We start from the raw sequence: 26,326 nt of genomic DNA, 5'->3' as shown, positions 1-26,326 counted from the left end.
AATGACGAGGGGAAAGACATCAACTCAATTCTTGAAAGGAACAACTCGTGATCTCTTCTAGAGCATTCTGGAACCAAAAATGAGAGAACTTGAAAAATATTAGCCTAATATTTTTCAAGTTTCAATCCATACCGGCCTACTCTGTCTCTGGCCAGAGGCACTAATCGACAGTTGTTTTGCACTGGGGTGATTTATAACAAACTAGACAATTATTTTATGTTTCTGCTGACGGACAAACATTTTTGGGGTTTTTGAAATGACAGCAAATTTGCGTGATACTTTCCCTCTATTAACATCTACAAACAGATGTACAACAAAAACCGGAACCAAGTGGAAGGAAGGACAGCGATCAAGCACCAATGGATCCCTCAAGCCTTTATCCCTTGATGCTTTCAATCCGCACAGCTTACTCAGTTTTCCTTTGGTCAAATCTCTATTATCACGACTCTGCTTAAAGGAAAGCACCGAATTGCCAGCTCCTCCCCGGTCTTGGTAAGGCATCTATGAATAAAAGCAAGACTATTTTCAGGCAAGGCGCTGGATTATATGCTTGGAAGTCAACCCGAGGTCTACGCGCACGGGTTAGTAACTCAGTAAAACGAATGCGTTATCATAGATATTACAGCAATGATTCTGTCCATATTCTCCGAGACACGGAACGAAAGGTAATTTCTCTTACTACTGGACCAACCCTGACTCCCCAATACGGTGCGGATATAGGCAAGGTTAATAATAAAAACAGGGAAAAGAAATAAGTTCCCTTCAGACAAGAGAATTCCCCATCCATTCCTCTGTTTAGTCAAGAACAAAAAGCCTCTCAAAAGACATATTAGCTTTTTCTGAAATTATTTTAATGTCAAATAATCGCTCTAAAGTGACCTTTACTTTCCAAAATCAAATGTCACGTTATCTCCAATCAACATAAAAGGCGCCCATTGTCTCACTTCTGAAAAGCCGTAATCTCTCATCCACTTCATGGTCTGGTGAAGAGATTCACTGGCACTTTCACCATGGACCAGGTGCTCGTAGAAGCGACTCATGAACTGCTTTGTTGCCAGGTCCTCTATGGCCCATAAAGCAACCAAAACGGAACGTGCACCGGAGCCTAAGAAGGCGCGGGCTATTCCAACAACTCCCTCTGATCTAATCTGTCCACGTGCACTGTGACAGCAGCTAAGGACTACCAGTTTGGCTCTTAGACGAACTTGAGAAATTTCAGCCATTGTCAATAGGTAGTGTTCTTCTTGTGGAATCCCTTCAAAAGAGCGTGGAGCAGCAAGAGCAATTTCTCCTCTTTCGGCGTCACCGTGGGCAGCGAAATGTATCAGACCTACTGAGTGTATTCGCTGAAGAACTGCCTGCTTAGTTGCGTGTTCTCCTAGCAACGGCTGAGCTCCCAGCAGTCGTGCAACCATCTCTGCTTCCTCTTTTGCGCCAGGCAATGGACATAATTTCTCACGACGTCCCTTGTGAAACACCTGACCAATCTTGGGCTCACCCACTATCAGTACACCGGTCTGACTGTGATAATCTTCTGGACTTTCCTGAATCAGCCTGAGAGTTGTCAAAGAAGGAGCAATGCGGATCCTAAAAGTGTCGGATAAATACTTCCCATTTTCATCCTTAAACGCGGAAAATGGAACTTTGCATAGGACGTTATCAGGAACAATGATGATTTCAGGCTCCACAAGCAAGTTGGCAACAGGACCGATAATCACTTTGTAACACTGAGAGAGATTCGGTGGATCAATATACTGGCTTTCGTCGTCTCCGTCTTCTTCTACTGGACGTAAAACTGCGGGTTCGTCATCCCCCAAAGGAGACCCCTGTTTCACGTGAGCAATGTTTGAAGGAAACAGTGATCGATCTTCGCAGTGCGCTTGAGTGAGCTGGAAATAAAATTTCCTGAAGATGATGTCATTGAAAATTTTATCTACAGGCCTGCTTTCCTTTTTGTTTCCAAAATGGTCGTTCACGTCTTTAAGTCGAAAATGAATGGTTTTGTTTGGCTTAATAACCCACAGTAATAATTGGTGGTGGTTACAGGAAATGTATAAACAAGAACAGTTACTTTCTTTTGTCTGAGTCCTTTCAATGTTAAACCACGAACGTGGATTCACTGATGTTTGTTGTTCCACAGAGTACTGAGCTGACATTAAGTCTGCCAGGGCTCTAGCCCGTCCGAGTTCTTGCGCGCAAAGTGCTTCACGAAATTTCCCAGTCATCAAAAACAAACGGCTGAGGCGTTTGTATGCATGAGCGTTCTTGTCTAAAAAAGAAATCTTGAATTGATCATTGGCTCTTAAATGAATTCTCATTTCCTCACACTTTTCAATGCCTTCAAGGAGACTGGAAACAGCATCGCCTGTGTTTCCACTCAAAGACAAAGTGTCTGATGCAAGTGCAAGGTGACTGTTAAGCTGAAGATCAATTCGTCCAGTCTCGTAACCAAGTGCAAGTGCCTTTTCGTGATAATGTTTACCCTTCAAATATTGACCTCTATAAGAAAGAATATTTCCAAGGTTAAAGTAGCATGTTGATTCTCCGTCTTTGTCACCGATTTCTCTGCTGATCTGAAGAGCTTTCTGATAATATTCTTCCGCCTTGACATATTCACCGAGAGATTCAAACACATTTCCCAGGTTTATGTAACATGTTGATTCTCCGTGTTTGTCGCCAATTTCTCTTTTGATCTGAAGTGCTTTCTGATAATATTCTTCCGCCTTGACATATTCACCGCAGAGAGATTCAAACACATTTCCCAGGTTTACGTAACATGCTGATTCTCCTTTTTTGTCGCCAATTTCTCTTTTGATCTGAAGTGCTTTCTGAAGATATTCTTCTGCCTTGACATATTCACCGACAGATTCAAACACATTTCCCAGGTTTATGTAACATGTTGATTCTCCGTCTTTGTCACCAATTTCTCTTTTGATCTGAAGTGCTTTCTGGTTATATTCTTCCGCCTTGACATATTCACCGAGACATCGAAACACATTTCCCAGGTTTGCGTAACATGCTGATTCTCCGTTTTTGTCGCCAATTTCTCTGCTGATCTGAAGTGCTTTCTGAAGATATTCTTCCGCCTTGACATATTCACCGAGACATCGAAACACATTTCCCAGGTTTACGTAACATGCTGATTCTCCGTTTTTGTCGCCAATTTCTCTTTTGATGTGAAGTGCTTTCTGGTTATATTCTTCTGCCTTGACATATTCACCGAGAGATTCAAACACATTTCCCAGGTTAATGTAACATGCTGATTCTCCGTTTTTGTCGCCAATTTCTCTTTCGATCTGAAGTGCTTTCTGGTTATATTCTTCCGCCTTGACATATTCACCGAGAGATTGAAACACATTTCCCAGGTTAATGTAACATGTTGATTCTCCGTGTTTGTCGCCAATTTCTCTTTTGATCTGAAGTGCTTTCTGGTTATATTCTTCCGCCTTGACATATTCACCGAGAGATTGAAACACATTTCCCAGGTTTGCGTAACTTGTTGATTCTCCTTCTTTGTCACCAATTTCTCTGCTGATCTGAAGTGCTTTCTGATGATATTCTTCCGCCTTGACATATTTACCTAGACATCGAAACACATTTCCCAGGGTTATGTAACATGCTGATTCTCCGTTTTTCTCACCAATTTCTCTTTTGATTTGAAATGCTTTTTGAAGATATTCTTCCGCCTTGACACATTCACCGAGAGATTCGAACACAATTCCCAGTAGTCCGTAACATGATGATTCTCTGTGTTTGTCACCAACTTCTCTGTTGATCTGAAGTGCTTTCTGAAGATATTTGTCAGCCTTGGCATATTCACAGAGACATTGAAACACAATTCCCAGGTTTGCGTAACATGCTGCTTCTTCGTGTTTGTGACCACATTCTATTGCGATGCTGAGTGCTTTCAAGTAAAGATCTTTTGATTTTTGATGCATACCTTGGTTTAGATACGAATTCCCCTGTTTAAATACTTGCATTGCGTCATTGTCTTTTTCATCACACTGGCTGTGCGTCCTGTCGCTTTCTATCGCACTTGTGTGGTCACTGATAGGAGCAAAGCCACTCGTCATTTGGATGTTATTGAGAAGAATCAAGCGTTCCTTGGATAATTCGATGGCTTTGAGAGTACGACCGGTTTTGAAAAGGAAATTGGCCACATGTTTAGCAGTATTGATAACTTGTACAACTCTTTTAGTGCTGCCCATAATTGTCGTTTCTACAAACTACAGAGAGAAAACAATAAGTGAAATGATGTATTGATTTCAAGAAGCAAGAGTTATAAAGAAATGTAATGCACGTATCACCGGTCATCCGGGTGGTGGTGGTGGTGGCGGTGTGAGGAGGAATCTCGTTATCCCCAGGCATTTGCACAGTATTATGAACAAATCTCCAAATGTCAAGGGTGAAATTTTTTAGCAGAAAGCTACCACCGTCACTACCCCGATGGTAATTAGTACTATATAATCAATCGTTGAAAGAGCTTGAATAATCGTTTTTAATAGTAACTTGATCACTGCAAATGGTACATTACAAAACAACGTCTCATTTTAAGCATTCCCAATTTGTCTTCATGCGTATCTGGCGACTGGCCAAGAATTCATTTAAGTACTGTGGTGATTATTTCGTGATTATAGTGGAGCCCCTAAGGCCGAAAGCGCACGCGTGGAACTCCATGGGTAAGAAGGTATGGTAACATATCGATGCGAGAAATTTTGGTTTTGGTTATGACGTCACTGTCTACCAGTCAGTTCGCGGGCTGTTGCATGGCCAACTGCGTTTTAGAAACACAAAAAGAAATTTTGAAGACAACAAAATACACAGTTAATTTATGCATTCATTGAATATGTCTACATATGTGATAAAGAAGTGAAACAGAGAGATAGAAAAAAAACCAATAAAGCAGGCGACGAATAAGCAAAGTTCATCGTGATAGAGAGCCACTGAGAGCACGAGAGACAGCCGAAATATCACGAAGACTAACGGGAAAAACAGCAGGATAGAGCATGATAAAAGAGACCAAATAATACTGAAAAACAGCGGGAGAAACAAAACGACAGTACACGAGAAAATTCCTCATTAATAGACGGCACATCATAAATAGCTGTACGTCGAAAACCAGCCATAAAGACCGAGTAGTGAAAATTAATTCCCAAATTCTTGTGAGTACGGGTGTAACTAAACAGAGTAACGAGTAACGGAGTGACGAGAAAACGAGCAACGGCAAAAAAAATTCCACAGGTTAGAGAAAGTAATAAAATAAAAAAATGTCAAAAGAAAGAGGAAACGAGTAGAGCGAAATAAAATTCGACAACGAAAAAACAAGGAAAATAGGAAATGAAAAAGTAAAGATATGTTGCTAGCGTTGGTCACGTGGAAAGGAATCGAAGATATCTTCGCGCCAAAAATATCACGTTGCCAATTCCTCGATCACGGGGATTGTCATGGAAGGTACGCTCAGAGGTTTTCTTCCTCTTGTATAGCATAGATTTGTTTAGCACAGAACATAGCCACACCAGCAACTACAACTGAAAACAAGGGAGCCTTTAGAGCTCTCTACAGGGTTAATATTGCGTGGTTACGGAAGAAGTATAAACATTGTTTTAAGTTTGCGTGACTGTTTGTCTGTTCGACAACTACTGTTATTAATTACGACAACATATTTGTACACGAGCCCTGTGACAAGTTGCACCATAGCATCGTAATTCTTGTTTAAAATAAAATAACATTAATTTTGCCTCAGTAGCACGTTCAGGATTAATCTCGTACCCCGATCTCAGTCGTCGGTTCGGGAATGTCGAAATGTGAGATCTGGTAAAGTTCGATACAACGCCATTTCTGGTTGGTTACCAGAATTAAGAATGCCCCATTCTAATCTGCTCTGTGATTGGCTCTTTCCTTCTGTGTTTGGTTTTCGCTTAGTTCGGGGAAGAAACAAAAACACGGAAAAGTTTTCGCTCCGATTAAGATTGTCATGCGACGTTTTAATATATACACGCCCTTTGTGTGGGGAGAGAACAGTGAGAAATTGTTTTTTCGGAAGACAACAGCGACTTTAGCCGAAAAGAGTTTGCAGTAACGCTCAAACGGCCTTGCCAAATTACACAAGTTTCCAACACGATGGATATAAGCTTGCTTTACTTTTGGGGATAAAATGGCGGTAGGTCATATATTTTTTTTTTGGTATTTTTTGACAAAAAATGATTTTTTTTAAAATGATTATTTATTTAGTAAACGCAAATTAATTTCCCCAAAATACTTTACCTTGAGTTCCTGAACACGCGCGCCGCATTTGCTAGCATATTTTCAGTTTTTGTCTTCTGCTAAAAGACTATTTTCCTTCTATAAATTGAACTGGACTTTGAGTAAGAGACTTCATAATATAATATTAGTCCTTTCAGACCAGTGTGCTTATTCCTTCAAGATCCATACAACATCTCTCATAGGACTTTGGAGAAATTGATAGAGTGTCAACACAATATTATTATTCATCTGCTGGTGAGATCAATATCCCTCCCACCCCTCAGCTAAGAGAAATGAAAAATGTCCGACTTATGACCGCCAAAATAATAGTAATGAAACCCGTACTACAACAGAGAACACCTTGTCTGAACCGATTAGGGCTCTTTATGTAAGTGTAGTTAGTTTAATTTTATCCCCTCTCTCCCACCTACTGAGTTAAAAAAAATTTGGATCCAAAATATAAAACTAGCCTTCCTCTAAAATAAAAATGGGGACATTGGTTTACATGTCTGCACCACCTAATGTTTTGCAGGTCTATGCTTGTGATAGGCTTTAGAAAAGAAGTAGTTTTAAAAGGAGGACATGCCTCTTTGGATTTGACATCACTTATAGTTTTTAGAATCTTTTTGCCATTATTCTTTTCTTCAAGATAGGGGAATTTCTCCATTATTTTATCATTAGTATGGAGTCCTTGAAGTACTAAACACACTTCATTTACTACTTCCATTGTTAATCCTTAGCACATTCTCTGATACAAATAGTTATCACTGGCCTCAGTTTCTCCTTTATTTCTTGTTAACTCTGCCTTAATTTCTTCCACCTGATTTCTAGGGAGAAGCAAGTTCCTAAAGTTCCTATGAGTGATGTGAATATCTTCAAGGGCTAAAACAGCTGGACACAGCTCAACACATAATAAAGAGCAATGACAGTCATTTCGGACAACAGATATCACAACAGCTGCATTTCTCACACAAAAGCCAAAACCAAAGTGGTTATAAGCAAAAATTTTCCCCTGCACAGATTTCTGGGGTATTTACACTAATCTGTCATGATGGGTTGCATTTCTTCAATATTTGCACCAATATGATTGTTGTTAAAGTTTTGATGTAGCAGGCTTCCCATCTCTTCCACTTTCTTGGAAAAAACTTTCCATGGTTTGCGGAAGACCAAAATGAATAAATTATTATCCTTCCAACACAATGAGAATCAAACCCCATTCCCAAAGATTGTGGCAAATAATATTCATTGTCAGTCTGTAGAGAATGAGACTGAGCCAAAAGTGCATTTTGAGGAATTTGGGGAGTAAGGTAGAACTGGTGATCCCCAAGCTTTCCACCCAAAAAGGCACCCCCAAATCCACACAGTACTAATGATGAGTAAATAATAGGCTGACAGGCTTAATTTTTGACATTGGTGGTGATAAGTTCATCTGCTATGGGCGAAAATATGTAATCAAACTGGTCAACATTACTTTGTGTTAAGATAGGAGGGCCTTTGTAGTACTCCATAAATCTTTCATATTCAAGCTTTGTATGATTGTAGTTTGGTTGTTTTTCTGTTGCTGTTGTTGTCATGACAACAATCTTCGCTGTAGGGAATACTGAGGAAAGTGTTCCTCGTTTGCTGTACTCTGAAGTTGTGCCCCCTGAACAAAGATGCAATTAATTAAGAAAAAACTTTAGTCATTCACTGGGATGTTGTTATTCTTTCCATTAGAATAAGACAATATAATTACCAGAAAATGGATAATGAGAAGGCTGAATAAAAAGGGATTCTCAAGTAACTAAGCCCTTTTTGACGCATGGGGTGGTGGAAGGACGAAGCATAAAAGAAGCTGCGATAATCACCAACAATATGGCTCTGTATTTATTAGCTTTTAACCTTTAAGCCTCAGTGTCAACATACAGTTTCTCCTTACTGGTCTCTACATGTCCATTTTTCATAGTAGCATTATAGGGAGGTTGTTGAAATATCAAGGAATTTCACCACTGGTGATCTCATGACCTCTCCTTGATTGTGTATTGATAAATATTAGGAGAAATTTTGATACTGATTGTATTATTCTTAGTGTATCATCCTCTATGCATGTACAAATAATGCAATGCTCAGTACAACAATGATTATTTAAGCAGCTCATTGTGCCTTGCAAATCAAATGCAGATAATGACCTTTGTTCTTCATATCAAGAGTCAAATATTATTGGACTTGTGTATTATGTGGTTCTAATTTTCGAGTCTGTGGACTCCTATGTGTAAAATTATAACCTTTATTAACTTGTCATCAAAGAAGCAGTCGAGGGGGCATGTTCCCTAAACTTAACATAAATTTCAGGTGAAAACTTTTCAAGTGTTATGTGATAAAGGTGAATCAAGAACCACTGAAATGGAAAGCTCATCACTACCAAATAAAACTCTAATGGAAAACTCATAGGGACTTGCTCTGTTTGCTCACATGTTGCAAGTAACCAAACATTCTTCAGATCCCAAATCCAGATGTGGTACCTCCATTTCCCAAAAGAAATTCAAACTTCCATTTTTGAGAAAAAAAACCCCCTTTAAAACAGCAAGGGTGTACTCGGTATTTTAATGTTGGACATAATTGGGCGCCTACCATTTACACGGACAGGTCTTTCTGGTTTGCTGGTATATAACCAAGACAGTAGCATGGTTTTAGGGCTAGGATGGTTCATGGTTCATTTTTTTCACACTATTTACACAACATTAACATAGAAAGAAAAGTATTACAACAAATGATTACAAGATAAAAATAAATACAGTACAAATTATAAAATGTGTGTGGTGGTCAAAGTAGCAAAGGCTTTCTAGCTGACCACCACCTACTTTTAAGTAAACAAAGAAACGACACTGAGCTTTATTGAGATATTAGAAAATGTAGGAAATGTTTGTAGAGCCTAGGATGTACAAGAGAGAATTACATTTGTGTAAATTAAGGTATGTTCGAGATATACTGAACCGAGCAAGAAATCTAAACAGGACAAGCTTAATAAAAGAAGAACAAAACAATAAATAAATAAAAACAAAAAAAAGCAAAAAAACAACATACAAACAAACAACAACAACAACAAACAAAAAGAAAGGAAAAGGACAACACATCATCAGCAGCAACAGCAGCGACAACAAAGATCAAAGTATAAGCAGACAATTATTATTATTATTATTATTATTATTATTATTATTATTATTATTTTTAACTCTATTATTATTATTAGATAGTTACATACTATTATATTTGATCATTAAACTTAACAGAACATATATTATTTGATTGACAAGAGATCAGGTGGGCCTTATAAAGTTTCTTAACCTGTTAAAAGTTTTTGTTTTTTTCAATGCCATGGGGACAGTTTCCCATATGACAGAAGCAGAGTACTTAAAAGTAAATTTGCCTATGTTAGTTCTAACTTGTGGTCGGTGGAAATTAAGCTTGGCAGAATTTCTGGTGTTATAGGAGTGGACAGTTGTTGTAGGTAGGAGGAGGCCCTGTTTAGCTGGTTCATATAAAATTATATTATTACAGTGACCTTGAGTTGTGTCCTTTGGCCTGTGAAAGAAACCTGCCGCATTTACACAATCCATTTGGTTTGGAAATTTAAACCATTAACTTATGGAAGAAGGAGAATTTGTGTGACCAAATCAGCTGAAAGACTACAAAGAGAAAAAATAATTTTTACGTATCACTGGTAGACCACAATTTCTGAAACTTTGCAAATGAAAATATGACATGAACCATTTGACTTTCCAATGCGAAATTTAACACCAAGATGCCAATCAGTAACTCTATTGTGCCTCATCTACCACAACGACCACAAAATTTTTCTGATAAAGCTTCGACAACAAAAACTCTCTGCACTGTCTGTTGCTACCTTTACCTTGGGGTGCACAAAAATTATGTGACATTTCCCTGCCTGTAAATTACAGTATCTTCAATACAGTTACCATCTAAGGCGAAAACTGGTACAGCTTACTCCGGTTGACTTAAGTCTTTTTAATTGATCGTCGATAAGCACGTTGATCTTGAGTGGAGAAAGCACAATTACGATGGATTTGTTCTTGGAACAGTTTTCATTACAAAGATGGTCTAGATGGTCACAAAGGGTAGGAACTAATCTTAGTAAAAAAGTGATTTACCGCGCTTGTTGATTGCAATCTCTCCTGTTGCCTTTTTCGTTTTGGTTTAAGTTTCAAGTTTTGTTGTCCTCTCGACCGCAGAACGTTCCGAAGAGCACCCTCGAAAGCGAAAACCTCACCAGGAATGATCACAGTTACGAGCAGCACGGTGGACAAAGGATGATGGGCAGGCCCGTATTCCGGGCCTCAAATTGAACTTTACTCCCCTCCGCCTGACCGTGGGAGATCTGGGTACGAGATTAGTTCAGGATCCGACGACGGCCCTTTCTTCTCCCTTACATGGTTAACCCAGCAATCTTTTTTGGTGAAACAGAGCTGTAGGCCGAACAAAAACAGTCATCTTGTGGAAAGAGTCTTGTTTAATTTTGGTCATGTGATTTTTTCATCTTAACTTTCACCTTGACTCGGTTAATATTATGAAAATAACAGTTTGATTTCATTTTTGGCTTCTTTTGTCTGTTTTCTTCGTTAAGCCAAAGTTTTTCCCGTTACTGTTTTATTTCTTTCTTAATTTGTCTTCCGAATACAAAATATTTACAATGTGTAAAATAAATACACGTACAGCGGCAGCTCAGCTCTTGGGCGATGAGTGATGCGGAGAGAGACTGGGTCGAGAGAATAGAATGAAAAACAAAGATGGCAGCTAACCTTCATAGCGGAAAAACGTTCTGCGCAATTTTTCTGCGCATATCCGTTCGCGGGCGCAAGTGAATTGAAAACGCTGCCGTTCGGTTCGATTCTGTATTGTTGAGCAGTGGCTTTTGTGGTAAAAATACATTTTACCATCTACGTTTTGTCCAATTTCATCGAATATGCTATAAAATCGGACCGGTCAGTTTACCAACACCGTGTAAGGACAAGAACGAAAACTGGATTTGCGGTACAGGTTCCGGTACATGACTACAAACACAGCAAAGGGACACTTCTTTTGTAACTATGCTACACGAGCTTCATCTCTATTTAATTCTCTATGTTTCTCATCTGATTACAAGACAATTCATATTTGGCGTCAGCACAACTAAAATTGAAATAAAATTCTATTTAAAAAGTTGCAGCTGGTCAACCTCTGCTCACTGGATGCAGTGAGCATATTTATTTTTTTTGTTTCTAAAACAAAATTGCGCGACGAGTGAATGATGGCAAGAGTGCGACCACGGAAGGCTTTGCGAAACAAATTCAAAATCCCCGCTAAGCAGAGTGACAAAAGGGATTATTTGCGAAGTTTCCGTAACTAAAGATATTTTTCCTGCCTTCAGTTGACCTGTGCAGATAAATATTGTTACACATCAGTTGTGTAATTGACCTGAGCCTACTAGATAGATGCACACACAGCGTGTCAAAAGCAAACTTTTTTTATTTTGTTTATCATGATCAACTTTTCGCTAATTACACTGAACCGCAAGTAGCGAAAGCTAATCGTGGCGGACAGTGAAAGACAAAAAGAAATATACAATATATTGAAGAGACATTAGCTAAACTAAAGGAAATAAAACAGTACAATATACTAACAGATCGAAAGTAGTAGACGCATCGCATGAAATTGTTCCCTCGACACCGATATATAGATCCTTGCGAAAAAATTAAAAATCCACTCTGGCAAACAATTATATACTTTTGGCAAACTCAGGAATTAACGATTAACTATTCTTCTACTCAGGGTTGAGCTCTCGCCCTTAAATATTAAGGGGTTTGCTTATATAGTCGCTTTTTGTAAAAAGGTCCATGACAATTACAGACACGTAGAGGCGATTTGTGTACACGCCGCGGGAACAATGAAGGTTTGAAGATCTTTCTTAAAGTCTAAGAAGCCCTAAGAAAATCAAACCACCGCAAGGTTACATCTGCAGCTATCTTCTTGTGTGGGATAATTATCGCTACTTACCTAGCTATCTGCGGTAGCATAGTAAATTGTTGATACAGTCGAACCTCCACTAACGGCCACCTCTCCACAACGGCCACCTCTCTACAACGGCCACAATTTTTTGTCCCGGCGGACAGTCCATACATTAGCTCTTGTTTAAACCTCTCTACAACGGCCACCTCTCTACAACGGCAACGGCCACTAAAGGGCGTCCCCAACTGCCAAAATAACCTCTCGACAACGGCCAGTACAGTTCTTTCTGTAAAAACCGTTTTTTATAAACTGATGTAGTAATCGACATTTGTCTTCGGAACATTACGTTTCTGTATCCATTTTAATGATATACGTATTTTGATTGTGTTCCATTTATATGCTGCGGTAAGCATTAATTGTCTACAATAATATAGCAAATGTTGCGAACTTTCCTCATTTCGTCTTGTCAACATTTTGATTGAAAACATTATTTACGTTTTATTGTGTATTTTGTCTATATATGTATTATTTAAGATTGGATTGCCGTTATAGGCTACAGTAAGCATGAACTTGGCACAATAAACATGTTGTACTTCCCGAAAAATAGGAGTCATTTTACACCCTTACCTCCCCATAACGGCCACCTCTCCACAACGGCCACTTTCCTCTGTCCCCAAGGTGGCCGTTGTAGAGAGGTTCAACTGTAATATGAAAATTAAAATTGCCGCCATTTTTGAAACTTTTGGTTCCCAGCCGTCACGCAGAGTTCGCGCATGCTTTTTGCGTTTTTCCGCTCTGAACAGCTAACCACGGAGATTGCTGCGGATCCGTGCGGACGAGCTAGAAGATCTGCAAATCATGAAATGGACCTTAGTCTCAAAGACGATGTAGATGACGAAGTACTAGAAGATGCCATGTTCAAAGAAGCTCAACCTTTTGAGGTAAAGGAAGTTTTATCCGTTCTCCAGAGATAATCATCGAGTTGTGAAGAAAGCGCGTCCAGATTCGCTTGAGAAATACTGTCCAAAATTGACAATGATAGCGCTGCTGTAGATAGCCTGGCAACATTTGTTAAAGATTTAAATGATGTCGTCCGTAATTGCTATAAATCTATCGATAAACTTAAAGATCTGCAATTAAAAATAAACTGTCTTCGTTTCGAGTCTTGTAGCTCACTGTTTTGAAACCCTGACTGGCGCTAGAGTGACCAACTGCGTCCTGACCGTACTGACTTCTTTGACCTCTAACTAAGAAAAGGTCAAAAAAGGTCGGGGCAAAATTCAAGTAGGTGAAAGAGATGAAGTTGTTCTATACATAGGCAAGAACGTAGGCTTTCAGCTGCTTTAGGTCGCTGGGAATAAACATTTTATTCTCACGCTCCGACATGAAAAGGAATACGTTTTGAAAGAAGCGAATTATTTCAAGTAAAAATCGTTTCTGATTTTGTCTCTAAAAACTAGTCTTTATTACCTTCTGCTTTAATAGCCTATTGAAATGTTCCGTTCACAAAAAGTAAGTTGAAATGTTTCACCGTTCTCTTGTAACAAGCCCGTTTTTGCATCAGACCTCAAACTTCCTTTGCCGCCATCTTTTGAACAGTGGACGTTCTCGAGCGCTCTCGACTCAGTCACTCTCCGCAGCTCACATCGCTCAAGAGCTGAGTGGGCGTTTCACCGCCAATTCTTTTCTGCGCCCTGGTTTTTGGTTTGTAGCGGCGCATGCCTATCGCGTGCTTGGAGCTTCTGATCAATGCATGAGAGAATGTGAATAAATTAAAAGTGGTTCACGCTGCAATATTAAAATAATCTCTGGCATGATTTTTTTTTCTTCAGTAAATTTTTCTCTTTCTCTTTTGCTTTTGTTTTACCTGTCCAATTGTATTTCCCGTTACTCGTTTTCTCTCAATTTTTTTTTTAATTTTACATAGTTAAAGCCGACAAGACAACCGCTTTTGAACAAGAGATCTGAACTCATTTCTAAATGCCGGCATAAAAAAAAAACCTAGAATTTAATGAACCTTAAGGTATATCCTAAATGAGCACAACTAAGGACTACAGATTCTGAGTAAATGTTACCTCTTTTGTATTAATATTATATATTATATTGTAAATTAAGTTTAACTTTGTTAATTTTTTAATTTGGTAATAAACCTTGTTGTTGTTGTTGTTGTTGTTGTTGTTAAAACGCTCATAGTGAACACAGTAAGCCTACAGAATGCTATTACAATTACCATAAACATCTTACACTGGGGTCATTTCATCAAGCCGCACGAGAAAGTGAGTTCAATAAACATCATTACAAGTCGTTGTTACACGACTCTGACTTGTAATTACAGGTGTAGTGCTACACCTGTAGAATTTGCAATTGGTATGTGTCCACTAAACGTTTTAGAGCAGTCCGACACTTATCTTTACAAACGTACAACTTGTAAATTACAAGTGCAAACTACAAGCCAAAAGCCACTTATATTCTTAACTTACGACTAGGAAGGGTATTTAATTTCAAAATTTTGATATGTCCTCGTCGGGCGAAGAACAACTTTTTAGAACTATTAAGACACAGACGTATTCGGCAGAAAATGAAGAAAGAAATATTGAGGAAAGACGGTTGTTTGGCATTGAAAATCCACGTGAATTCCGGAAGAAATATCGTCTTCCTGTCGAAGCATTCAAGTATTTACTTTCAGCCGTGGGCCAACAGCTTGATCATAAAACCAAATAAACAGGATGCTTACGGCAAGACAGCAATTGATAGTGTTTCTTCACTTCCTTGGCACAAAATTAACTCTTTTAATCGTGTAACACACTCGTGTCGTGGACACGAACAGGTCGACCTCTTCGACAATGTTGACAAGGTCGACAATGTTGAACGACCTGTTCAAAGTTGAACAGGTCGTTCAACATTGTTGAAAGCGTAAAAAAATGTTGAAAGTTTGTTGAAAGTGTGCTGAATCAAATTTAAATTAGTTTAAACTTTCAATCAACATCAATTCAACATTTTCATTGAACACTCCGTTCATCTAACATCTGTCCAACATCCGTTCAGCTTTAAATATTGTTGAATGAATGTTGGGCAAATGTAAGGCGCGAGTTAGTGCGTTGGCCAGAGTAAACCCTTAGCATCGCAGCAAAATTTCGGAACATAGCCGGGTACGTTCCCCTTTGTTGCTGGCTGCGCAGATGGAACCCACGCTCTGTTAATCCCCCGTCTGATGATGAAGATGCACACCTTAATGAGCTTCATACAAAATCTCTGAATGTGGCTATGGTATTAGATTACAAAATTTATTTCTGTAGCAGCCGTGATGCCCTGTGAGGTGGCATGACTTACGAGTTCTTAATGTGGGATGCATTTGAAGAACATGAACGAAGGCCTTTTTGCAGCAGCAGGAGTCGTAGGGGGCTTCGCCTAACCCTGCAATGACTGGCTGATCCCCCCTTTCAGAGGGGATGTGCGAGTGCTCAACTGAGGTTTAATGAGGCGCACAAGAAAAGCAGGAACATAATGGAGAAAGCCTACGGTGTGATTAAAAAGAGATTTTACTCTCTCCAAACAGGAATAAGGCTCAGAAGCATCAGAACAGCTCCTTAACTTGTCCAATGTGAAGTTATACCTCACAACATCTGCATACTATTTGTAACAATGAAGGGGCTGATCTCCTACATAATGACGATCTTCTCGTTGAAGATGACGGGGAGCTTATAGGGAGCATGGAGAGGAGCAAGAAAGCAGAAGACAGCAACTACTACAACATTTCTTATAACTTCGTAGATAATAGAACAACAACATGGAGTTCATAGAACATTTTCATGGAGTTGTACTGTGTACAAATTCAAAGTTTGTCTGTTGTTATGATGTATTTACAATATATTTGTTTCTTTCGTTTTCCATGCCGATAGTCAATCTATGCTATTGCTATGTGTCATGCCTTAATTTATATTTGTATGCAAATTTCAGACTAAACGCGCTTTATAAAAGAAAGAAAAGTAAACAAGCCTTTAATCAGAGTTTTCAGTGATGGACTGTACGCCCACACTCTTTCTAAGCCTTTTAATCTCCGCGCGTTTTTCCTCCTTTAAACTTTTTACGGTAAACAATGAAATGACACTGAAAAGCAATCATCGGTGCGATAAACTAAAAACCAATTGAGTTTGTCGTAATTGCTGCCCTGTTAATGTCCTGTTAATTGTTTTTATTGTCCATTTAGCTTAACAAAAAAAAAAAGGTTTTAATTTTACTATACTCGCTGTTTTGGTTTATTCACTGTTATTGAAGGAAAGGGAGTTTCTTCGCCGAAATTTCTTTTCTAAGTTAAAGAGTGAAAACGGGGACTTTCTGTGAAACCAGAAACGTTAAATGTATCTTGTAAATCATGCTCTAATCACCAAAAATGTTCGGAGAAAAAAAAATGCTTGAGAATGTCTGAACTTCTGAATACTTTACCGTCCGAATAGTTATACTTCTTTCGCCCTTTCTCGGTAAACAATAACATAACACAAGAAAGCAATCAGCTATCAAATAAACTTAATATATGACGGAGTTTGTCGTAAACACACATCAAATGTCCTTCTAATCGTAACCGGTAATTTTTTATTTCTAAATTTGTATGGGTAATCCCCAAAAGTTCATAATATCTGTTCAGAAGGTCGTAATCGCCTTCAAATTTAGTTTGAAAGAAAATCTAAAGCGGTTTCTTTGGCGAGGTATCATTTCCAAAGTTTCATTACACTAGAAAACTTATTCCTTTTATTTTAGGATGGGCAATTATATCTCGCTAAAAGTTCAAAATAAGGTCAGCTGGCATTTTCGTAAAGCCAGTAACAGTTCGTAGATTTCGTTTCAGCTTCAATTTCAGCTAAAGCACCTGAACAGATTAAACTGAATTATCTTACACAAACAGGTTAAAAAGGCCATAGAATGATGGAAAAACACAGGAGATAACAGCTCAATGGTCTAGCTGGGTGGGTCTAGACTCAGTTCAGTGGCGGATGTCATATGGAACTTCCTGCTCGCGTTTTCAGTTTCCAGTTGTCACTTTACATTTATTGCTATATTAAGAAATGCAAAATATCTTTAGAAGCTAAACCAGTTGAATGAGTAAGAAAGTTGTCATAAGACTTCTGGCTAGAATGAGTATTTGAAAAACAAATAAACCAAAACAGGAGGAAACCAAAAAAGATACATAGACACACAGTCGAAACAAATAAAAAACACAAACACATAACACTATTGTATTTATAATTCATGTATAAAAGTATAATTTTTTTTTGGGTGCATATCTGTTCGAATGGTCTTTAAAAAATCTGCTCAAATTTTCGTAACACTGAAAAGACTAATTCCTTTCGTTTTCGAAGGGGCAAATATGTCGTTAAAATTGCGAAAAAACACCACCTAGCATTTTAGTAAAACCTGCAAAAACTGCTAGCACATTTTTAATAGTTAACTACAGGACATCCAAAAAGACCAATCTGTATTAGCTTTAAAATAAATATGACTTTAAAAGCGCTCAAATATAACTGTTATGTTAATTAACATCTTGAATAGTTGCTGAAACATTATAGCACAGGGGCAAACAAAAAATCGAGGAGTACAAGGAGAAAAAATGACAATTTTTTTGGTAGACGCTCTTTAAAATGACCACTGAGTCAGTCAGTCACATGGCTTCATTTGGCTTCCAGCGGCTTCTCTCTATACATATACTGATATAGAGAGAAGCTGTTGAAACTGAAACTCGACGGATTCGCCTCAACCCACACAGGACACAAAAGCAACTTCGAAAGAGTTCAGCTGACAAATTTTTATTGAAAAATCGTTCCTAATCATGCCTTCAAATTCGATAATTTTTTTTCCCTTTCATGAAACCCTTATAATATCGCTATTACACAATAGTCATCTTGATGCTCAAATTACGTGACGCTGGTGTTTACGTTACAAAGGTCAACGCAAAACGGAGAGGTTGGGCCACCTGTGTTTATATGACCAAAATTTATGCAGCCTGGCTAAAGTCGTGTAAATGGGTCTTCATTGTGTTCCTTTTTTGTGGCAAATTTAAAGTTGGATTCGGTTGGTGAAACACATAAACAGTTTTTTCCTTCTTTCACCTTTTCACGGTTAACAGTGAAATTACACTAGCAAGCAACCAAACAGCGGTGCAATAAACTAAGTAAACGATCGAGTTTGCCGTAACTAATGCGCTGTCAATCGGTCTGGAGAAATAAATTATAGTCCATTTAACCTAACAAAATAAATTATTACTAATTACTAACCTCACTCTTTTGGTGTATTCACTGCTATTGACTGGAAACGGGAGTTTCGGCGTAGTTCAAAATTTCATAAGGAATAACAACGGGAACTTTCTCTGAAACCAAAAAAAATTGAATACTTATTTTACAACGTCATACAGTCTGACAATAACCAGTGGTGCGATAAACTAAACAGACGATCGAGTTTATCGCAACCGTCGGGTTATCGATTTCCTTCTAATTAAATTAATTTTACTAACCTCGCTCTTTTGCTGTATTCACTGCTGAAGGAAACGGAGTTTCTTGGTTCAAAATTTTTCGCCTTGGAGAGTAAAAACGGGAACTTTCTCTGAAACCAAAAAGTTGAATATTATTTACCACGTCATACTCTATAAATCGCAAAAATGTTCAGTTGACGGAAGATTAGGTGTCCGAAAATGATTCCGTCGGAACAAAAACTAAACATTTTACCGAAAAGTTATATTTTTTGAAATTGGCTTACTAGGTTACAACAACAATATAACTCTAGAAAGCAAACAACAGTCCACTGAATTTAACAAATTAATGACGGAGCTTTTTCTGGCTTCTAATCATGATGTAAAACTGTTAAACTAATTACAAGGGTACCCATCGTTTCATAATATTTGTTCCAGAGCGCCTTTTTAGCCTCTGAATTTAGTTCGTAAGATAATCTAAAGTACGGTTTCTTTGGCAGAATCTCAGGTCAAAGTTTGTCGTTTCGTTGGAAAACTAACTTCTTTTGTTTAAGGATGGGCACTGACGACAAAAATACAAAATGTCGCCAGCTAGCATTTTCCGGCTACGTAAAGCCAGCAATGCAACAGCGGATTCGGGAAATAAATCCAGTTCCGTTTCCTAAAACTTTCTGCAACTCAAATTTCAACTCAAGCAAAACTAATTAGCTCACACAAATACATAAAAAAAGGCCACAAAGTGACTGGGGAACACAGTATTTTGCTGAAATGTTCTTGAACTGTTCTCAGTTGCAGCCCTGAAATTATATAGGCTATTCGGTAGACTCAGACTAACAAAATAAGGCGCCTTTGGTCTGTTCACTGCTGTTGCAGATAAAGAAGTGATTTGGTTTAAACTCAGTTCTCTCCATAAAAAAAACCTGAAAATCCAGGACTTGCTCTGAATTATGAAAACAGATGAGAATTGTTTTCGACGTCATGTGGCACAAATAATACAACAATAATACCGCGATTTACAACTTACAGTATAATTATTTTATTACATAAATTATACGTACTACAAGATGGCAACTGTAACAGTAGGATGGCAACTCAAAGAGTAGCAGATTTTAAGATACTCATCCAGATAACATGGCTATGTGATAGGGTTTAAACGTAAACTGATAATTGGAGACTGCAGAAAACTTAATCACTGAAGAAGATTCGGGTGACATCCGCCATCTTTCATTACTAAATCAGAAACAGTATACGGAACTTTTCTAGTGGGTTTTCAGTTTCCAGTCGTCAGTTTACGTTTAATGCTATATCACGACATCCAAAATATCTTTAGAGGCTACCTGAATTAGTTGAATGAGTCAGAAAGTTGTCATAAGCTTATTGCTTAGAATGATCAAGTAATTGCCCGCTCCGGAGTTTAAAAGAAGAGCGGGAACGAGCTTTTAACGTTTTATTTAATCAGAAATTTAATCAGAAATTTGAGTCCATGCATCACAGTTTACCAAGATTGTGATTCTGTTGCTAGATCATAACCATGTAGAAGGGTTTCAAAGATCGGAAAAATTAATTAGAAACTTTATATCAGTGGATTTGGGGGACGCCATCTCAAAATAAGAGACATTTTAGTATGGAATTTGGGCGACCTTTGACAGGTCACAGCCTGGATACTACAAAATGCACCATGACTTAACCTTCATGGTAAACTCACTAATGTAATCTTTCTTTTAAAGGAATTCATTTCTTCATTTGACTCAATTTGGACAATGTATGAACTAGGACCCAGTCCTTTTATGAACTTCAAAACGGGCAATTAGAAAAAAACAAGAAACCAAAACAACTGGAAACAAAAAGGAGACAAATACAGACACGAACTAAATAAAAATCACGAACACAAAATACTGTTGTATTTATAAATACACGTATATAAACACTAATAATAATAATAATAGTAATAATAATAATAATAATAATAATAATAATAATAATAATTTATTTATGGTGCATTACATAAAAATCTCAATGCTCTTACAATGTGCAACAATTTAAGAAATACAATAACAATAAAAGCAGATTTGATAACAGCAGATAAAATATATGATACGAGGTTATATTGGAGCTATATCTGTTCCTTAGAAATATCCATTTATATACCGTACATATCACAAAAAGTTCCTGCTTCAATTTTCTAACACTGAAAAAACTATTTCCTTTCGTTTTCGAAGGGGCAAATATGTCGTCAAAATTGCGTAAAAACATCGGTCATGATTATGGTAAAACCTGCAAAAACTGCTAGCAAATTTTCGCAAGTTAAAATTTCAGGTAATTACTATTATCCGAACAGACCAATCTGTTTTAGCTTAAACAAATATGTCTTTAAAAAGGTACAAATATAACATCTCTTATAAACGGTTTAAAAAATTGCTTAAACGTCATAGCACAAGAACAAAAAAAAATCGAGTGCAAGGAATAAAAAAAAAATTTGATACACGCTTTAAATTTCTAAAGCGACCACTGAGTGAGTCATTTACAGGGCCTCATCTGTAAAAACAATTTTTTTTTCATTTTGACAACTGAGACTAGTTTGGTGAGAGTGCAAACAATGATTATTAAGAGAAAAACAATAGCGTGATCCGTGTTAATTTTCAAGCTTTTCCAAGCAAGCAGACGACCCAAATCACTGCTGCAACTACAAATTAATATTGCCTTTGATAAGTAGAACTATATTTTTAGAAATTAAACGACAGCTCCAACTTTCAATATGAGAAACGAACAAAATTTAATATTCTGTGGATTGCTTTACTCATGTTGTAGACTCTGCTAACACAAATTTGAAATAAAATTTCCCTCCGTTGGGAGGGGGTAATCCCGTATACAAGCTATATAGGTTTGTTCGGCGCCAAAGGGTATGGCGGCTTTTAATTCGGTTTGGTCTGAAATATGATATAAATTTTAACCATTTCATGGAAAAACCGGTATCACCAAGGGACAGATCCACGAGGACCGCTTAAGTTGGTCGTTTGACTGCTGTCGCAGATAAACGGAAGTAACATGCTTCCAAGTTTCTAGGCCCTAAAAACTGAAAATCCTCGACTTGCTCTGTATTATGAAAACAGTTGAGCATTACATGTTTAAGATGTCGTATTTGTGTCAGAAATAGTTAATGATAGTTTATTTGTACCATGATTTAAAACTGTTATTGCATGCGTGCTACAAAATGGTAACTAAAATGGCGAATTGTAAGTTACTCATTCAGGTAATAAGGTTATGTGATGGATTATGAAACGTAAACTGACAACTGGAAACTGCGGAAAACGTACACCGGAAGATAAAAAAAAGGTTATTTTTCCAGTGTATGGGCATTTTGCGTTGACATATTGAAGAAGAAAACGGTAGATTTTTAGTGATCCCTGGGGCGATTAAGGTCATCCTAACATATTTCCATCGAAATGAACCTTTGGTTGCGCCTGATTCTTTCTATACTTATCACGCCGTTTACAAAAATCTATAAGCACACAAATTGTAACTTATACATTCCCATACCTGAAGATGGCATTCGAATGTGTCAAAACATGTTTTCTTATAACGTGAACTTTAAACGTGGATCGGTGTTGTCTAAGTTTTTGTTCGTTGTCCAAGCAATGAGAAAATCTTTATTATTTCTCCTCGCGTCTCCTTTTTTCTGAAGCCTACTTTCAGTAACACGACAACCGGCCAAAATTTTGCGTGCTCTGATTGAAATTAGTAGTGCTTACGACGTTTCACCGTGTATTAAGCCAGTTTGATCAGTTTAGTTTATGAAGCGCATTACACAATTTCTTTCTTTCGCCTTTTCGTTGCGTTAGACACTTTTATTACATTAGAAAGTAAACGGTGGTCTGATGAAAAACAAAATGTACACTAAATGTCCCTCTAATGTAAAATGTACAGGCCATTCAGAAGCCCAACAAAATAAGGTTTTATAGTTGTACTTACCTCGTACTGTTGGTCTATTCACTGTTGTTGCTAATAAAGAAGTGACTTGCTTTGAGGTTAAATTTCTCGCCTTAAAAACTGAAAATCCAGGACTTTCGCTGCATCATGAAACCAGTAGAGCATTGTTTACGACGTAACATGTCGCTAATAGTACAACTATGACAGGAATAATTTCTTTTGTACCGTGATTTGTAACTGGCAATTTTTAGTTATTTTATTGCATGCGTGCAAAATGGTAATATAAAAAAAAAGTGGCTGATTGTAAGTTACCCGTTCAGGTAATAAGGTTATGTAATAAAGTATTAAACGTAAATTGACAACTGGAAACTGCAGAAAACGCAGAAAGGTTCCAAAAGGAAATAAATTATTTTTTCAGTGTATGGAAATTTTGAAGTGATATTTTGCCGCAGACACCTGTGGATTTTCTTTACGAACTAATTTTTAACGCTGTTAAGGTCATCCAAACAGATTTCCATCGAAGGGAACGGTTGGGTGCGCCTGATTGTTTTTACACTAGCTAATCATTCTGTTTAAAAATCTGTAAGCACACAAATTGTAATGAAGTTAGTAAGTAAATAACCTTTATTTAAACACGATAAGTTTTTAAGCTTTGCAGCTTGTGGGGTCGTGTGTAAATAAATAAATAAAGAATAAATTGCAAAACAAGACTTAAAAATTTACAATGTAAGGTCTAATCTAGTTTAAATAAAAATTTATAGCTAATAATGTACCTAATTATTGACATTATCTAACTAAAAACTCGTGATTTGCTTGTGATTTTGCATTATATCCAGACATACAGGGTGGGGAGTCATTATAGTACATTTTGTAAATTGGTTTTAGAATGGAGTGCTAACGTACACTTCCATAACTGAAGATGACATTTGATCGTGTCGCTGAAACATTTTATAAACTGGGAAATGTCACAATGTCGACAATGAAATAATTTAAGAATAATTTTGTTACAAAATAAATCTTACAGCTACTTTGATCAGTAACAGACTATTTTTCTATTTAATGTACTGGCATATTTACTATTTTAAAGTTTGATTCGTATTTTCCTGTTTTTAAAATCCGAGTATTTGATTGAGTCAGATTCAGAGAAGTGTAATGAATTTTTGAAGTTATGGTAAATGAGCCAACCTATGGGCTGTAAAACTGCAACTTTTTGGCGGGAGACCTTCCTTTTTGAGACTGCTTGTGGAAGGGAGGGTGGAGGAGTACCCCAATTAGTGGAAAATATTTGAAACTCGGCCCAAAGGGCTCAGTACCTTTGAAACCGAAACGGTAGCGAAATTTGAAATTTGAATATTGTCAGGGGTCGCAAAAATAGAATGTGAACCGGAAGAGTAGCAGTTAAATCCAAACATAGAGAAAGGGTTGCAGAAAATGGGCAGAAATTCTGACAGAAACTACAACGGAAAGGTTTAGTATGCATAGTAATACAACACAGCACTGGGCAATGCAGGGAATCTTTTTCTCTACCTTTGAGGTATTGAGGTGCCAGTGCCATAAAGTTCAACGTCAGGGGACAATGGTTTAGTTTAGATTTTTCGCGTACGTATTGCTTATTATGCTCAATCGCGCATTCCCCGGGCGCTGCATACTTTAGTCACACGTTGGCTTGTACTTTAGGGCTTTGCGCCTCAATCAACTTGTCACAATTTTCTCCTTTTCAACGTTCAAGTTTAAATTGATTTTTCAAGACCGTTTCGTCCTACAATACGCTCAATTCGTTCTTGCCTTGTTCTGGAAACATTGGTAAGTTCCAAGTTTGCCAGTTGTCATTTCGTTCCTTTTTCCTGCTGATCACTTTTGTTATTTCTTGCTTCAGTTGAACCATCACCTTCATCAACTCATCACATCATCACCTTACCGTTCTTGGCCTTCGCCAAGACTTCAACCTCAACAAGTTTGATGCGTTCGAATTCCAGTGCAGGACGAAAATAAAGTTACACCGGTTTATGTAGTATTCAGCCGTCTGAGTTTTACATCCACCCCTCCCCCCTGTGATACTTTATTTAGTACCCTTCCCCCGCCGTTTCCAGGATAGTCTGAAATGTTTTCAGATCAGTCTTCTTTGCTAATTACTTCATTCCGAGGGACTTCCATTCATGTAAAAAAATTCATTTTTATCCACTGCATAAAGATTCAGTCCACCATTAATTTGAAAAGTGGAATAAACAGTCTCCATTTAATCTCCCCCTGCCCCCCCCCCCCCCCCCCCACCCTCCCGCATGATAATGATATGATGGCCAGGGCTACAATAAAATAAAATAAACTGACGGTTCATAAGTTAAAGATTAAAAGTGTCCGTATTATCGTGTCCGTATTATCAGGGTGTCTCTCAGAAAAAACGTCACGGACACGTTTTTTCTCGATACATAGACTAAAGCATACAATTTTAAAGCGACCGAGAACGGTGTTTACAAAGATACCTTATATGCTTATTCGACCCATTCAAATACCCTTCTCAAGTGGTTTTCTTTCTTCTCATTTCTTGCTCGTTGTCGCAGCCGTGTGGCGGCCCAATTTTGTGACCAGGCGGTACATATGTAAATAGTTTTGCACTAAAATTAATGTTTTCTCAGTGCATCAAACGCAACTGACAACGCTATCATGTAAAATAGTCTGTGACGCTGCACTGACGTTTTCATTTTTGGGTATCAGCCAGACCGGGACATGAATATAGTACAATTTATACGGCGCAGCGCAGATGACCAGCGTCCGTAAAGCGAGGTTAACTTTGTATGAGAGCACGTCAGTTGGCTGAAAATCATCATCAATCTTTATTTAAGAACACGAAATCTTATCATAAAAATGCTCTTCATAGGAGTCGTGTGAAAAATTTCAAAAGAATAAATCAAATATATTTACAGGATCACGTGCGCTTAGTGAATGTCGAGGGTGCGTTTTTTTAGGAGAATCCGTAAACGGAATCTGGTATGTAGAAGCGCCCTGGTTTTACGTCAGTTTGTATGAGGTATTTTCTAGTTTTCTCGTTGATAAGTTGATAAGTCCACCTTGTTAACTATTAATATGACTATTGTCATGTTAGATATCATCCCACAATAAATCTGAGCAAGTTTGGTTGCAATTATCGATAGTTATGAGCAATGTAAATCTCAGCCTTGTTTCCACGCTGAGCCGTAGGTGGCCTATTTTAAAACTTTAAAAATTTACTAGCTTTTTTCCTTTCATTATTTTTTTATTTTTTGTTATTATTGTTATTTCATTTGCTTCATATTTTATACTGTCAATCACTTTAGTTTTATGTAGTTCCGCTATTGAGCAAATATTTGTTATATAATCGTATGTCGCAATGTAAATTTTCATTATACCTGAAGAAGGCTGGTTTGGCCAGCCGAAATATAGTAACCTTTAAAACGTAAGAGACTGGGACGAGGCACGAAAGATGGCGGTCACGCCGAAAATGTGCTCGTAGTATCTTTTCGTTTTCGCAGCCTCAACGGTAGTTAAAATATATTTGTTATCCATTTGAAATGCCTGACGAACCATCGAAGAAAAAGGAAGCCGCGGAAAGAAGCAGGAAACGAACAAGGGAGCGTAGCTCTCAAACGGATGAAGAAGACGCGTCCGATCAACACCACGAGCAAGGATGCAAAAAATTGCTTCGAAACAACAAACTCGAGGCTCTCCGGTATTGAAGAGAAA

General features: G+C 37.7%; 1 pseudogene across 1 annotated transcript in view; it reads right to left on the bottom strand.

Annotated features, from left to right (window-relative positions):
- Window positions 1–293: 293 nt before the first annotated feature.
- The window catches only part of LOC146460960 (uncharacterized), an 89,887-nt pseudogene continuing 63,854 nt past the window's right edge, over window positions 294–26,326 (bottom strand). Inside the window, exons 3-4 of the transcript XR_014857507.1 lie at window positions 880–3,806; window positions 294–501 (exon numbers count right to left, since the gene is read on the bottom strand). The product of XR_014857507.1 is annotated as an uncharacterized LOC146460960 (transcript). The remainder of the gene's footprint in view (window positions 502–879; window positions 3,807–26,326) is intronic.

The sequence above is a fragment of the Pavona decussata genome, unplaced genomic scaffold, assembly GCF_977016875.1.
Source record: "Pavona decussata unplaced genomic scaffold, jaPavDecu1.1 SCAFFOLD_202, whole genome shotgun sequence".
Lineage (NCBI taxonomy): Eukaryota > Metazoa > Cnidaria > Anthozoa > Scleractinia > Agariciidae > Pavona > Pavona decussata.
This window is presented reverse-complemented; position numbering and strand designations above follow the sequence as displayed.